Raw genomic sequence first — 12,612 nt, 5'->3', positions numbered from 1 at the left:
GTGGGATAATGGCTTTCGGAATTGATTTTGCGTGAACGGTACTGATTTTGAAGGTTTTTCGGTTGTTGCTAGGGAACCAAAGCGTCGCTAGCAACCATCACAATTTCCAAAGCACTAGGTCATAAGATGTACCTACCACCCGAGCTTGGTCAAAATCCGCCCACGTTTACTACCAATTATGCTGATGACAAACGAACAAACATCCAAACAGACAGACAGAATTACTGACAATAAGGGTCACCTATTTCGGTGACCCAACAAACAAGCCGGTAGGCGACATGGGTGGTCGCATTATAATTGCATACTAGTCATACAGTTTTTGACGGATCGGGCTGAAAATTTTTGACAAAGAGGTTGATTATAGTGCGCATAAAAGCATGGAAGCCGATTTTTGATTTTCGATTTTTTTTTTTGGGGATTTTTCAAAAATTTAAAAGTCCCGTTGCTAGGCAACGGTGGCGTCCATAGTAACGGTGCTCAAAAGCATACAACCAGATCCTGGTATGAACCTACCAGTCAAGTTTCATCAAAATCAGTTGACTCCTCTGGCCTCCAGAGCTGTCCATTACATACATACAGACAGATGGAAAACCTGAGAATAATAGTAGTCTAGCGACCACCCAACAAGCAGACAGACAAACAAATGGACCTAAATGCAATTCGCTCTCCTTCAGCGAGGGTAATTACAAATTTTTCAAATGAATCATCATCGCAACAAAAACAAGAAAAAGAGCAATCAGAGATGGCAGACCCTCACCAGCACTTGTTTTATATGGTGTATTTTGTGTGTCGTTTGTGTTCTGGGGTGTGTTACATAATTAATGAGAGACATAACTAGAACTGCCACTTTATAACTGCTGGCGGTGATGACTGGGTACCGAGATGTCCTGCTTTGATTGGACACCTCACCCTGACCCATGACATTTATTATTGTCATTCAATTGAATTCAGAATGGGATTAAAATCAATTCAATTCAAATCAAATGGAAGACCAAATAGGTACAGTCCTGCATTGGAGTAATCAGACGGAACACCAACAACAAGAAAAAAGCAAAGGTGAAGTCATCAGGAGGAACCTGGATAGGATTCACATTTCAGCTCCTACTCCTCTACCCTCAAAACCATCCAGGCACAGACAAGTGAGCCTTATTTAAAAAAATAATAATAAAAAAAAGATCCCAGATCAAAAAATTAAATAATTCTGGCTGTCAAACCTTTTGCCCAATTAAGTTGAAATTTAAAACATGTATTCTTCATTTCTACTAGATCATAATTGTGAAGTTTCTTCTCGATTTATTTAGCAGTTCCAGAGGAAAAATTGTTTAATATTTTTATTCAATCCAATATGGCTGCAAAACAATGTGACCTATCAATTATTCCTTCACAAACTTGGACTGGGTGTTCAAGTTAAGCTGTGGTCAATCAGATGAAAATTGATTATTTTTCAGATTGAACTTTCAGAATTTCAGATTTCAGATTTCAGAATCGGATTAAAAATGACGATTTTAGAAACTTGACCTTTGACCTCAAAATCAATCGGCTTCTCAGTTGAAACTATATCTACAACTTGGTAATGATTCATGACGATCAGTTTAGAATTGGTACGTGTAGGTGACAAACAGACAGACAAACAAACAGACCGAAGTAAAATCACTCGAAGAATGACACTTGCCAAAACTGAACAGCACTCGGTGGAACACATACCTTTGTCAGGCTGAACAGTTTAAATTTTGTATCCCACTGATGGGTCAGATCTGAATCCAGACCTTAACCAAAATCGAATCGGCTTATTCTTGTCGCTGAACCAACCCTTCAAACTCGTTTTGACAGAAGTCATCCACAACTTTTTGAGATATCATGCCATACATAGTTTTTGGCACCATTTCTCAATGGTGAAGAATCACTTGACAAATTCTCGAATCCGTATCTCGATTCGAATCTTGACCAAAATTGAATCATTTAGTCCTTTTCACACACCCAACCTGTCCACAAAGTTTCTCCAGAATACATCCGTAACCTTTAGAGATATCATACAATATCATTTTAGCCCCATCTACCAATGGTGAAGAATCAGTTAAAAATTAAATATTTCTCGTATCCAGATTTGGATTCGGATCTTCACCAAATTTGAATCGATTCTTCCTAGTGGCACTCCCAACCTGTCCACCATGTCCATTACCATGAATCCATCCATAACCATTTGAGATATTGTGCTAGATATAGTTTTTGGCAATCTTGCAATCGTCAAGAATCACTTAAAAAATTCTCAGATCTGGATTCGGATCTTCACTAAAATTAAGCGTTGTTGTCCTTGGCCGGTCACCTACACATACAAAATTTTTTTCAGAACGATTGCTTGAAAACTGTGGCCAAAAATCGTGTGTCAAACAGACAAACAAACGCGACAGACCAACATACTTGGCAAAATAAAAAAAATGTCACCAAGTAATAACAAAATCGATTGACCAATATACTTCAAAAATATTTGATTTTGTAAGTAACTAACAAACAAACAAACGGACCCAAATTCAATACCCTCTCCTTCAGCAAGGGTAAAAAAATGTGTGTGTATGTATATATATATATATATATATATATATATATATATATATATATATATATATATATATATATATATATCGATATATCAGAGAAAATTACCAAAGGACATTTTTAATTTTACGCTCAGTTCAGTATGTTGGTGGGTCTAGAATTGCTCAATTGCTTACTTTTTAATGTTAATTAAACTCCATGATCCAAAGGGTTTGGCAGGATAAGTTGTCTCTTCAGAGTACGATTCCAAACCTGACTGTAAACTGTCACCCTCGTGTTTTGCAAGCTATGGGTGGCATTCGTTGATGCTCTTTCCATCGGATGGGACATTAAGCCAGGGACCCCTCTCTAAACATTTTCTAATTCACGGTGTCTTCCGAAGAAGAACAGATGAGTTATCAACGGCACAGTCGCCAAATTCCAAATTCCTGTCCGAACCATTGAAGGAAATGATGTTCCAGGGTAATGATGCAACTACGTGCTACAGACGCTCAGACGAAATGGCTCAATGAAGGTTTACTTTGCATATTACACAGTATTGTCACAAGCGGCATCTCCATGCTGTATGAATTTCGTTTCAAAGTTCGGAGACTTTGAGAAAGTTGAAACTTTGTAGCATTTGGCAGTCAAATGTAGCGGTTGTGTTGTGATCGTTTGTGGAGGCTGACATGCATGGCCCCCATTGCCAAATCAATGGATGAGTCAGTGCATAAGAAGACTGTGAAAATATAAGCACAATGATGTGACGCAATTCATGATCTCATTGTGCTCCTAGTCATTCATAAAGTAAGCCAGGCTGATCCAGCTCCCATAACCTGTATCATCATCAAGGTCAACAAGAGGAACATCATGCTGTGAAACCATTACATTTGACTGCCAAATGCTATGGAGATGCACAACCAATTAAGTTTCACTTCAAATCACACATATTTCCACGGATGTGGATCACTTCTCTTTTATCAAAGGTGGATCAAAATCCTGGAATGCCCCCTCCAAGCAGTGGGCCCCACAAACACTAAAACGGGAGAGTTCATAGAACACCTTACCCCCAGTAGTGTTGAGAAAAAGGACATGGGATGGGCATTTTTAACTCTTGCTTTGCGTTTCTGAGCACAATCTATATTAAAGATTTGTTCATGAACTTTGAATAACAGACATAATGGCAACCATACAAAGCCGATCAGTCAAACGGAACAGCACAGAGCTGAACCTTCTGCAAACTCTGCCCTCAGAGCAAGCGACACATTTGATTCATCGAAGTACAAACAGTCTGATTTGTGGTCTACATTGTTCAAATATATAATTATATTGAAATAAAATTAATGTTTTAAAGGCTGTAAAAACAACATTTATTTTGAAGTTCAACGCCGTTGACGTACCGTCTTTTACCCCACCTTATTTAACATGTTATATTGGTTGTTCATGCCTGTTGTTTGTGTCCTTTATAACGTCCTTAAAAGCAGTTAGTTTCCTGTTTGGAGTGATTTTCAATTTTGTTTGACTGCCAGACATATAGACTACTGTAATTACCTTACGCATGCGCGCTCTGGAGGAGACTCCGTTCAATGAAGTTCATTGATCATCGACCGACGTCTGTCAGACAAGCAGAGTGGACCAATTGCTTAACCCCACTTTGCGCTACGTGCACTGGGTAGTAAAAAGTATGTGCACAACATGCCATCATCTGCTGGCGTGTGAGGGGGTATTTTTATACGTGTCAGGCGGGTGTTGCAATGTAGAATTATTGCCAACACAGCAGATGAAATACAATTAAAACACAATGGGATGGTGATATATATATTATTATTGTACGCACAAATGAAATCCAACAAATGAATGAAAAGGAGTAAAAATAAGTAATAGTTTCATTTACGACGACTGTATTTACTGTTACATTTACTGCAGGGTGAAACTCCCATGCCTGTGTCCTTGGCAGTGTCCCATTGCAAATGTATATAGCAGTGTACAGGCAGCCAAATCATTTGGATGTACCTCGTCTTTATTCCTGAACTACAATAACACAGTGATATATTGATATATTAACAGGTATCAGAAGATATGACAATCTTTATTGTATTTTCATGCATAAATGGTTAAACATCAACCACGCAACAATCCAGCAGTAACCGTTGTTGTGCGGTTGGTGTTTAACTGTTTATACATACATAAAAATAATTTATATAAATATTGCTATGTCCTTTGATTCCTCGTAGTAGTTGCAAATACCACAAACTAATAAACTAAAGAGTAAATAGCACTTATTGCACTAATATGATGCACGCTATTGTCTTGGCATCTGACAAGATGGTACAGAGGTAGTGCAATTACCTTTGAGCTGTCTAGTCTGGGTTCAATTCCTGACCCCTCGGTAAACTGTTAGATTATGGGTTTCACAGGCAGGGTGTTGCATCACAAAGTGTGCAGTCCCTCCGATGGACAGTGACATGGGACTTGTCTGCCAGCATTACCTGGTGAACATTAAAGATCTCAGTGTCTTAAGATTAAGAGTACGTTGAGTTATCGCTGGCACCCTGAACAAATTACAACTTCCAACCCCGACTGACTGTTGTGAAGTCAATGACAAACCACCCAACATCATCCTTGTGAGGAGACTGCTTTGTCAGCACCGATGCTTCTTTGTCCCCACTCCTGAGTTTGGATATAAGAGAGATAGCCTTGGCAATTAACGCAGCTGACTTTTACAAAATTTACTGCATACACCACTATATAAAGTTCAACGTGTGGGCACCTATGCCTCCATGTAACATCACAGGCAAGCTGTCACCACAAGAACTGCAGTTGTTTTAAAACGTAGACCCACGACCACTTCCAATTCCAACTTAGAATGGGCACTCAATGAGGTCCACATAAGCAAACCACACACATTGAGTAGGGGAGGAAAAGGTGTATTGGGCTAATTATCTGCCATGCCATCTGCAATGGACGGAGGTTATGTTTTCACTCCCTCTCTGTTTGTTTGTTACTTGCAAAATCGAATATTTGCAAGTATATTGGTCGGTCGACTTTGTTATTCTGTGCCTGTCGATCGCCAATAGGTCACAATTGCAAGCCGATTGTCATTAAACTTTACAAAGTTGTAGAGGTAGTCACAACTGAGAAGCTTACTGATTTTGAGGTCAAGGGTCAAAGGTCATCTTGAGGTCAAGTTTCTTCAATCAATTTTTATCTGATTGACTTGAAAATTAAACAGCAATTGCTTAGTGCATCACTGAATTGGTAAACCAACTATTTTGAAAGTTATTTGAATTCTATTATTTGAAGAAATACAGGATCTGAGAGTTTTTTTAAAGTGATTCTTCACCATTGAGAGATGGGACCAAAAACTATGCATATCATGATATCTCAAAAAGTTGTGGACGAGTTATGACAAAATTAGATAGATGAGTTGGTTAGGTGACAGGAACAACCGGATTCGATTTTGGTTGAGGTCCAGATCCAGATCAGACCTATCAGTAGGATACAAAAAAACTGTTCAGCCTGGCTGAGATACATGCTCTACCAAGTGCCCTTCGAGCTTTTGTTGTCTTGGCTTCACTCCATCTTGATGGTGAAGAATTGAGACTCTACTTTAATCATGAGGGATGGTCCACAATAGTTTTTTTTCGAGATGCAGCAAAACCAGTATATTCATAATAGCAACTACATATTGTTGTGGGGCCGGGTCTCGGTGGCGAGCACAACCGCTAGATGGAGCAATAGAGTCGGCTCCACCGAACACCCGGAATTTAGGTCGTACCTTTCAGATAAATCCGAAAGAACACGGTTCCCTTTTCGGACCGAAGATCGTCAATAGGTCGACCACGTGGGATAGGGTCAATTGCCAATTTCAATATACCTAAATACCCACGTCGTCCAAGCTACCAGGGAAATTCACCCTCGGCAGGATCTGCGCGATCCGGGCCGTTACCGAGCCGGATCCGAGTCGTACCCCGAGCGGAGGGTACCAGAATCCTGCCGGCCCGATTGCACGATTACGGCAACAATGAAGCCTCCTAGTTCCCGTTCGCAGTGCGGCCAACCAATGGCAGAAAGGACAAGGATGAGCTGGGACATTCAACAAGAGGGGAATTTATTTACAATAATCGGGGGAACGAGGGGAATACGTAAGGGCAGAGTTATCTGACTAAGCAATGCAAATAATGTACAACAAAAGCACTTAACAATTCTACAAGACAGGCCCGCACACAGACACGCACACCCAAAAAAGAAAATGGACCCGCCGGGTTTTTATTCGGCTCTACAGCCGAGGAGCATAGTTTGGCTGGGAGTCAGAATGGCTGGCTACCTGGCCGCGAGTGCATGGCTGGTCGTCCACCCCTTCCCGGAGCTCCGGTCGCCAAAGGATGGACCAGGGCAGCCGAATCCAGAGGAGGTGAGACTAGGGGATCTCCCTTGATGAAATGGTTGACCGCTCGCTGTAATGCGCCAGACGAGACACCTCCGATGCGCGGGATGCAGTCCGCCGCAGACCCAGGCAGATGTGCTTCGAGACACCCAGGACGCAAACTCTCTACGCTCGTCCCGACAACCACACTTTTCGCTCGTCCCAACCACCACTCTTTAGGAAGAAGCCGCTTCTTCTGGCCACTCGCCTCCTGATTGGTCAGACCCATCGCGCGATTCCCTGGCCGTCTTCCATTGGACAGGCCCACGGTAGGCGGGGCAACTCCCACCCTTCTGGGTGAAGTCCCGATCGGAGGCGTTTGTAGCTCCGCCTACCTCCTCACCTCCGGCCACGTGTGTAATGGCGATGGTCTTGAGTGGGGGACGGGGCGGGTGAGACGCCCGTTCCTTGCCGATTGGCCAAAGAGGGGCGCCAAGCCCATGTTAGACTCCACCCACGCACGCGCTCACTCGCCGGCGAGCAAAGAGCGCTGACAATGCTAAAAGCAGAGTTTTTTTTTTTTTTTTTTTTTTTTTTGTATACCTTGGTCGAGGCTCGTATGAGAGCAAACACACAACTCACATCAAGGAGGCATGAGACAAGAGGGGCGGGAGTGGAAGGGACAAAACAGTGGGGAACAGACACATTAGGTGAACTGTGGAAGGGAGAGGGATGGGGATGGGACGGGGAACATGGCGAAGAGAAGATGGACATTTCAGGGACTTTCAGGAAGGAAAGCAGGATAAATGAAGGAAGTGGGCTTGGGTGGATTATCGGGGGTAGAAAAGATCGAGGATTTGGATGGGGGAAGATAAGAGGTGGTGGTGAACAGCTGTTTTGAAAGCCTGGAGGGAAGAATGGGAAAGAATAGAGTGAGGAAGTTTATTCCAAAGGCGGGAAAAAAGAGGAATGAAAGAGTGAAGATGAGCAGTGATTCGTGATTTTGGTAGTTTTACCAGAAGGGGGTTGTTGGCGGACCTTGAGCGCCCTGTGGAAATGTGGTGGGGACAAATCGCAGAGAGAGCAGGGGGGGAAAGGCTGGAGAGGAGTCGGTAGAAGACAGAAAGACCACCGACCAACCTGCGGTGATTGAGTGAGAGGCCCAAAGACTCAGCTTCATTGCGGGAGATGCCGATGATCTTAAATGCCCTGGTTTCGACAGCGTTAAGCCGAGAAAGGTGGGAGGCAGGAGCACCAGCCCAGAGGGGAGAGCAGTACTCCATCAGGCTACGGACAAAAGCTTTGTAAGTGGTCAGGAGCTCAAGAGGGCCGAGGAAGGACAGCACGACGGAGGATTCCCAGTCGGCGACTGGCTTTTGAGGCGAGGTTGGAAATGTGACTTTCCCAGGAAAGGTCATGGCAGATAGTGAGACCTAGAAGCTTGAAAGAAAAGACTTCTTCCAGAGGATTGTTGAGAAAGTGGATGGGGGGGTTTTGCAAACGGTCCTTTCGAAGAGACATAATGAGAGTGTGAGATTTGTCTGGATTGAAAGACATGTTCCACGTGTTGGACCAGTTTGTGATTTTATCCAGATCTGCAGTGAGCGAAGAAGCTGCTGCTTGCCGGTCTGAGGGATGACAGATGGTACGGCAGAGGGTGGAGTCGTCGGCAAAGAGAAATAGAGGATTTTCCAGAGAGTCCGAGAGATCATTGATGAAAACCAGAAAAAGAACAGGGCCCAGAAAGCTACCTTGAGGAACTCCAGCCTGCACAGGAAGAGGGGATGAAAGAACTCCATTTAGGGCCACACGTTGACTGCGACAGGAGAGGAAGTCTGCGAGCCATGAGTGGAGATGGCCTTGAATACCATGGGAAGAGAGTTTGGTGAGTAGGGCAGGGTGCCAAACTGTGTCAAAAGCACGTGATATGTCCAGGGATACGGCTCGGATTTCCTATCTGGCATTGAGGACCTCCATCCATTGATGGGAGAGCAGAAGCAGCATATCCAGGGTAGAGTGACCTGGTCTGAAACCAAATTGATGATTGGAAATCAAGCCATTGGAGAAGAGGAAGGATTTCATATCTGAAGCGATGATGGATTCCATCACCTTGCTGATGATTGGGAGAAGGCTGATTGGTCTGTAGTTATAGGGATCTGTTTTTGCACCTTTTTTATGCAGGGCAGTGATGTTAGCAGATTTCCAAGCAGATGGCAGATGACCTTGGGCAAATGAGAGGGTGAATAGAACAGAGAGAGGGTGAGCAAGAGCAGAAGAGCAGGCTTTGAGGACACGTGGGCTGATGCCGTCTGGACCGGTTGCAGAATCTGACTCGAGGTTTGAAAGCAAGCTCTCCACCTTGTCAGGAGAAAAGGATACAGAGTCCAGGGACAGTTTGGTGCGACTGGGTAAAGTGGGTAGAGATAGTGATGGGTTTAGGACACAAGATTTAGCTGCAAACACCGAGTTTAGACATTCAGCTTTATCACGTGTGGAATCAGCAGTGCGGCCATTTGAGGTAAGGGAGGGGATGGAGGGGGAACATTCACCAGAAACAGATTTGATTAAACGCCACCAGGATTTTGAGGAGGGAGAGAGGTTTGAGAGTTCAGACTTGAGATGAGAAAGATGTTGTTTTCTGGCTCTCCTGAGGGTAGATACACACTTGTTCCGAGCTTTGTGGAAAGAACTGAGATTGCCCTCAGTTGGGTTTGCTTTCCATGAGGCAAAGGCAAGTTGTTTCAGGACAACTGCCTCGCCACAAGCTTCAGTAAACCAAGGGCGGGAGGAAGGGTAAGACAACTGAACACGAGAGGGGATAAATCTGTGCAAGAGGGAGAGCAAGTTTCTTTGAAAGAATTCCCAGGATGAGTTGATGTTTGAGAAAGTAGTGATAGGAGACCAGTCTGTAAGTTTGATGGCTGCTCGGAGACCCTGCCAGTCGGCTTGAGTGAAATGCCAGACTCGACGGCGGTGAGGTGGTTCTCTGATAATAGCCAGAGAGATGTCCACTTTGACAAGGACGTGGTCAGAAGAACCAATTGGAGCGAAGGAAGAGCAGCAGATATTGTCAGGGAAATTTGTCAAAACCAGATCCAGAAGAGATGGAGTACCATTGGTTGAGATCCGGGTCGGGAAGTTGACCGATTGAGTCAGTCCCAATGAGTCGCAGAAAGCTTTTGCTGAGGTGCCATGGCAGGTGAGAGAGGTACCCACACCTAGCCAACTGGCGTGATGACAATTGAAGTCACCACATAAGAGGAAGAGAGAGTTTGGATGAGAAGATAGAAGATGGTCCATGTTTTCGGATAGTGAGGTGTAGATGGAGTCATCACTGTTCGGTGGACGGTACAGTACACATATAAACATGAGGTGGGAGTGGAGGGAAGCCGAAGCCAGAGGTATTCCTGGGGGTGTGGGGGAGTGAGAGCAGTGCATGGAGAGTGAGGAATAGAGTCTTTGATGAAGAGAGCAACACCTCCACCAGGACGAGGCTCAGGTCTGTCATACCGTAAGAGGGAGTAGCCAGGGAGAGATACTTGGGAGTCAGACACGTCTTGGGAGAGGAAAGTTTCTGTTAGGCAGATAATGTCTGGTTTGTCAGTGGCAGCCTGTATGGAAAGATCTGAAAGGTTTGAGCGAAGGCCCCGGATATTTGAGGTCCACACTTTTAATGAAGAGGAAGGGGAGGAGGCTTTGGGTGCAGGAGGTGGAGGGGGGGGGAGGGTAGGACAAGGGACGAGGGGGCAGGTAAGGAGGGTTGCTGAAGGAGTGTGGGGTATTGCAGAATAACGAGGGGAGGGGGCCGAATGAGGAGGAGAAAAGGCTCTGTGGTGCTGGGGGAGAGGGGGGACAAGAGACAAGGAAGAAGGCAGTTGAGGATTTGAGGACGTGGAGTGAAGAGATGGAGGTGAGAGGGCAGTGGAGGGAGGCAGGTTGGTGGATGAGAGAGGGGGCAACTTTGAGAAGGAAGAGTGAGGGGGATGAAAGGTGGGAGAAAGGTGAGGGGGCAATTTTTGAGAGAGGTGAGAGGGAGGCTTGGAGGGAGAAGAGTGGGATGGTTGCTTTGAGAGTGAGAGTGAGGGGTGAGGGGGGTGAGTTGGCACTGAAGTTGGAAAAAAAGAATGGTTGATGGAAAGCGAGCATCCATGGCAAACTGTGGTTTTTAAAAGTTTTAGGTCAGAGATGCGATTTAACACAATTCTTGATGGATGCAATGAAGGCGAATTCAGAGAATGGAGAGAAGAAGCGCTGTAATCGTTGGATTTTTTAGGCAAGGAATGAAAGAGAGGTCGAAATGAGAGCAGTCTGTTAAAATAGCAGAAGAGTAGTGCATTGTGAAACAGTAAAGAGTACCACATGTGTGAGAGAGGAAGATGAAGCATTATAAGATCGTTTTTGTTGTTAAAAATAATGTATGAGAGAGTTCAACAGATTAGGTCATGGAATTGTAAAAAAAAAAAAAAAAAAAATCGAGGAAGAAGACGAGGAGGAAGTTAAGAGGAAGAAGAATCGGGAGAATGTGAGCGTGTTGTTGTTGTTGGGTATATATATATATATATATATATATATTTTTTTTTTTTTTTTGTTGTTGTTGTTGTTGTTAATATTAATGTATGAGAGAGTTCAACAGATTAGGTCATGGAAGTGTAAAAAAAAAAAAATCGAGGAAGAAGACGAGGAGGAAGTTAAGAGGAAGAAGAAGAAGCAAAATCGGGAGAAGGTGAGCGTGTTGTTGTTGTTGTTGGCTTTTGAGATAAAGAGATTAGTTGGGAGAATGGGGGATGTTTGGAAAGTGGGGAGGATCAAAATTGAAGGTAATGGGGAGGATAGAAATTGAAGGTAATGGGGAGAAAAAACAAACAACAAAAAAAAACGATCGAACACCGAGTGGAACCGGTAGGCCTCAAGTCTAGGCCTAGGCCTCAAGCACAGGTAAGAACGTCGACAAAAATACTCACAAAATAGCACGATTTTTGAAACAAAGCCGAACTAGCAACACACAGTAACATGTAGGTGAGAAAATTAAACAGTTAAAACGGGACAAATAACAACCGGAAACTTAGCTTTGAGAACGTCAGCAGGGAGCCCCGAAGGAGACCTCTTGCTGCTCCAAAACCGGAACCGGAACTTGTTGTTGTAAGTGATGTAAAAGAAAACCCTGACTATCAAAATAACTCCGCAGCGCACGAACATTTAATTCCCATTAGACTAGTGACGGGATCCTAACTAGAAACACGTAATTACCGATATAACTGATCTACAAGACCTGGCTGTTGTGTGCTCATGGCTTCCAGATTCGCAACAATATTACTGATTTTGATATACCATACTCTGTTACAGAGCTTCGTGCAGCTTCAGAAGCAGTTTCTTGTCAAGGGTTATAGGGTCGGTCATTTGTCATTGCCTTCCCAGCAGTAGTTAGGGCAGGAACTTGCAATTTGGCTGTGGTGCCAGCAATTGCTAATTTGGTTGTGGTGCCAGCAATTGCTCGCCTAATCTTCACCAAGGACAGCATGGGATCTTTAACCTCCACCAATTAATGCCAGCTGACCGGATGCCCAGTTTTTCATCCATCTGAGGGAAGGACACACAGTTATGGATCACCCTGCCTGTGAAACACAGGGATGACAGTTTATATCTGGGTCAGGATTCGAACCCAGGCTAGACAGCTCAGAAGCGAGGATGCATATCTCGAGGACATCTTGCCACAA

The 12,612-nt window shown here is 44.1% G+C and overlaps 1 protein-coding gene across 4 annotated transcripts in view; it reads right to left on the bottom strand.

The window, feature by feature from the left end:
* LOC147032712 (uncharacterized) overlaps window positions 1-12,612 on the bottom strand; it is a 230,003-nt gene that overhangs the window by 175,969 nt on the left and 41,422 nt on the right. Inside the window, exon 1 of one of the 4 annotated variants that reach the window (XR_015055300.1) lies at window positions 4,084-4,219. The exons of the other annotated variants lie outside the window; for them this stretch is intronic. The gene's annotated coding sequence lies outside the window, so the exon portion shown is untranslated. Of the gene's footprint in view, window positions 1-4,083; window positions 4,220-12,612 lie in introns of those variants that run through there. 4 annotated transcript variants of the gene reach the window in all.

Source organism: Eptatretus burgeri, chromosome 2 (genome assembly GCF_056783735.1).
Source record: "Eptatretus burgeri isolate ZD-2024b chromosome 2, Ebu_testis_v1, whole genome shotgun sequence".
In the NCBI taxonomy this organism is placed as follows: Eukaryota; Metazoa; Chordata; class Myxini; order Myxiniformes; family Myxinidae; genus Eptatretus; species Eptatretus burgeri.
The sequence above is the reverse complement of the archived record's forward strand: the minus strand, read 5'-3'. Positions and strand labels throughout refer to the sequence as shown.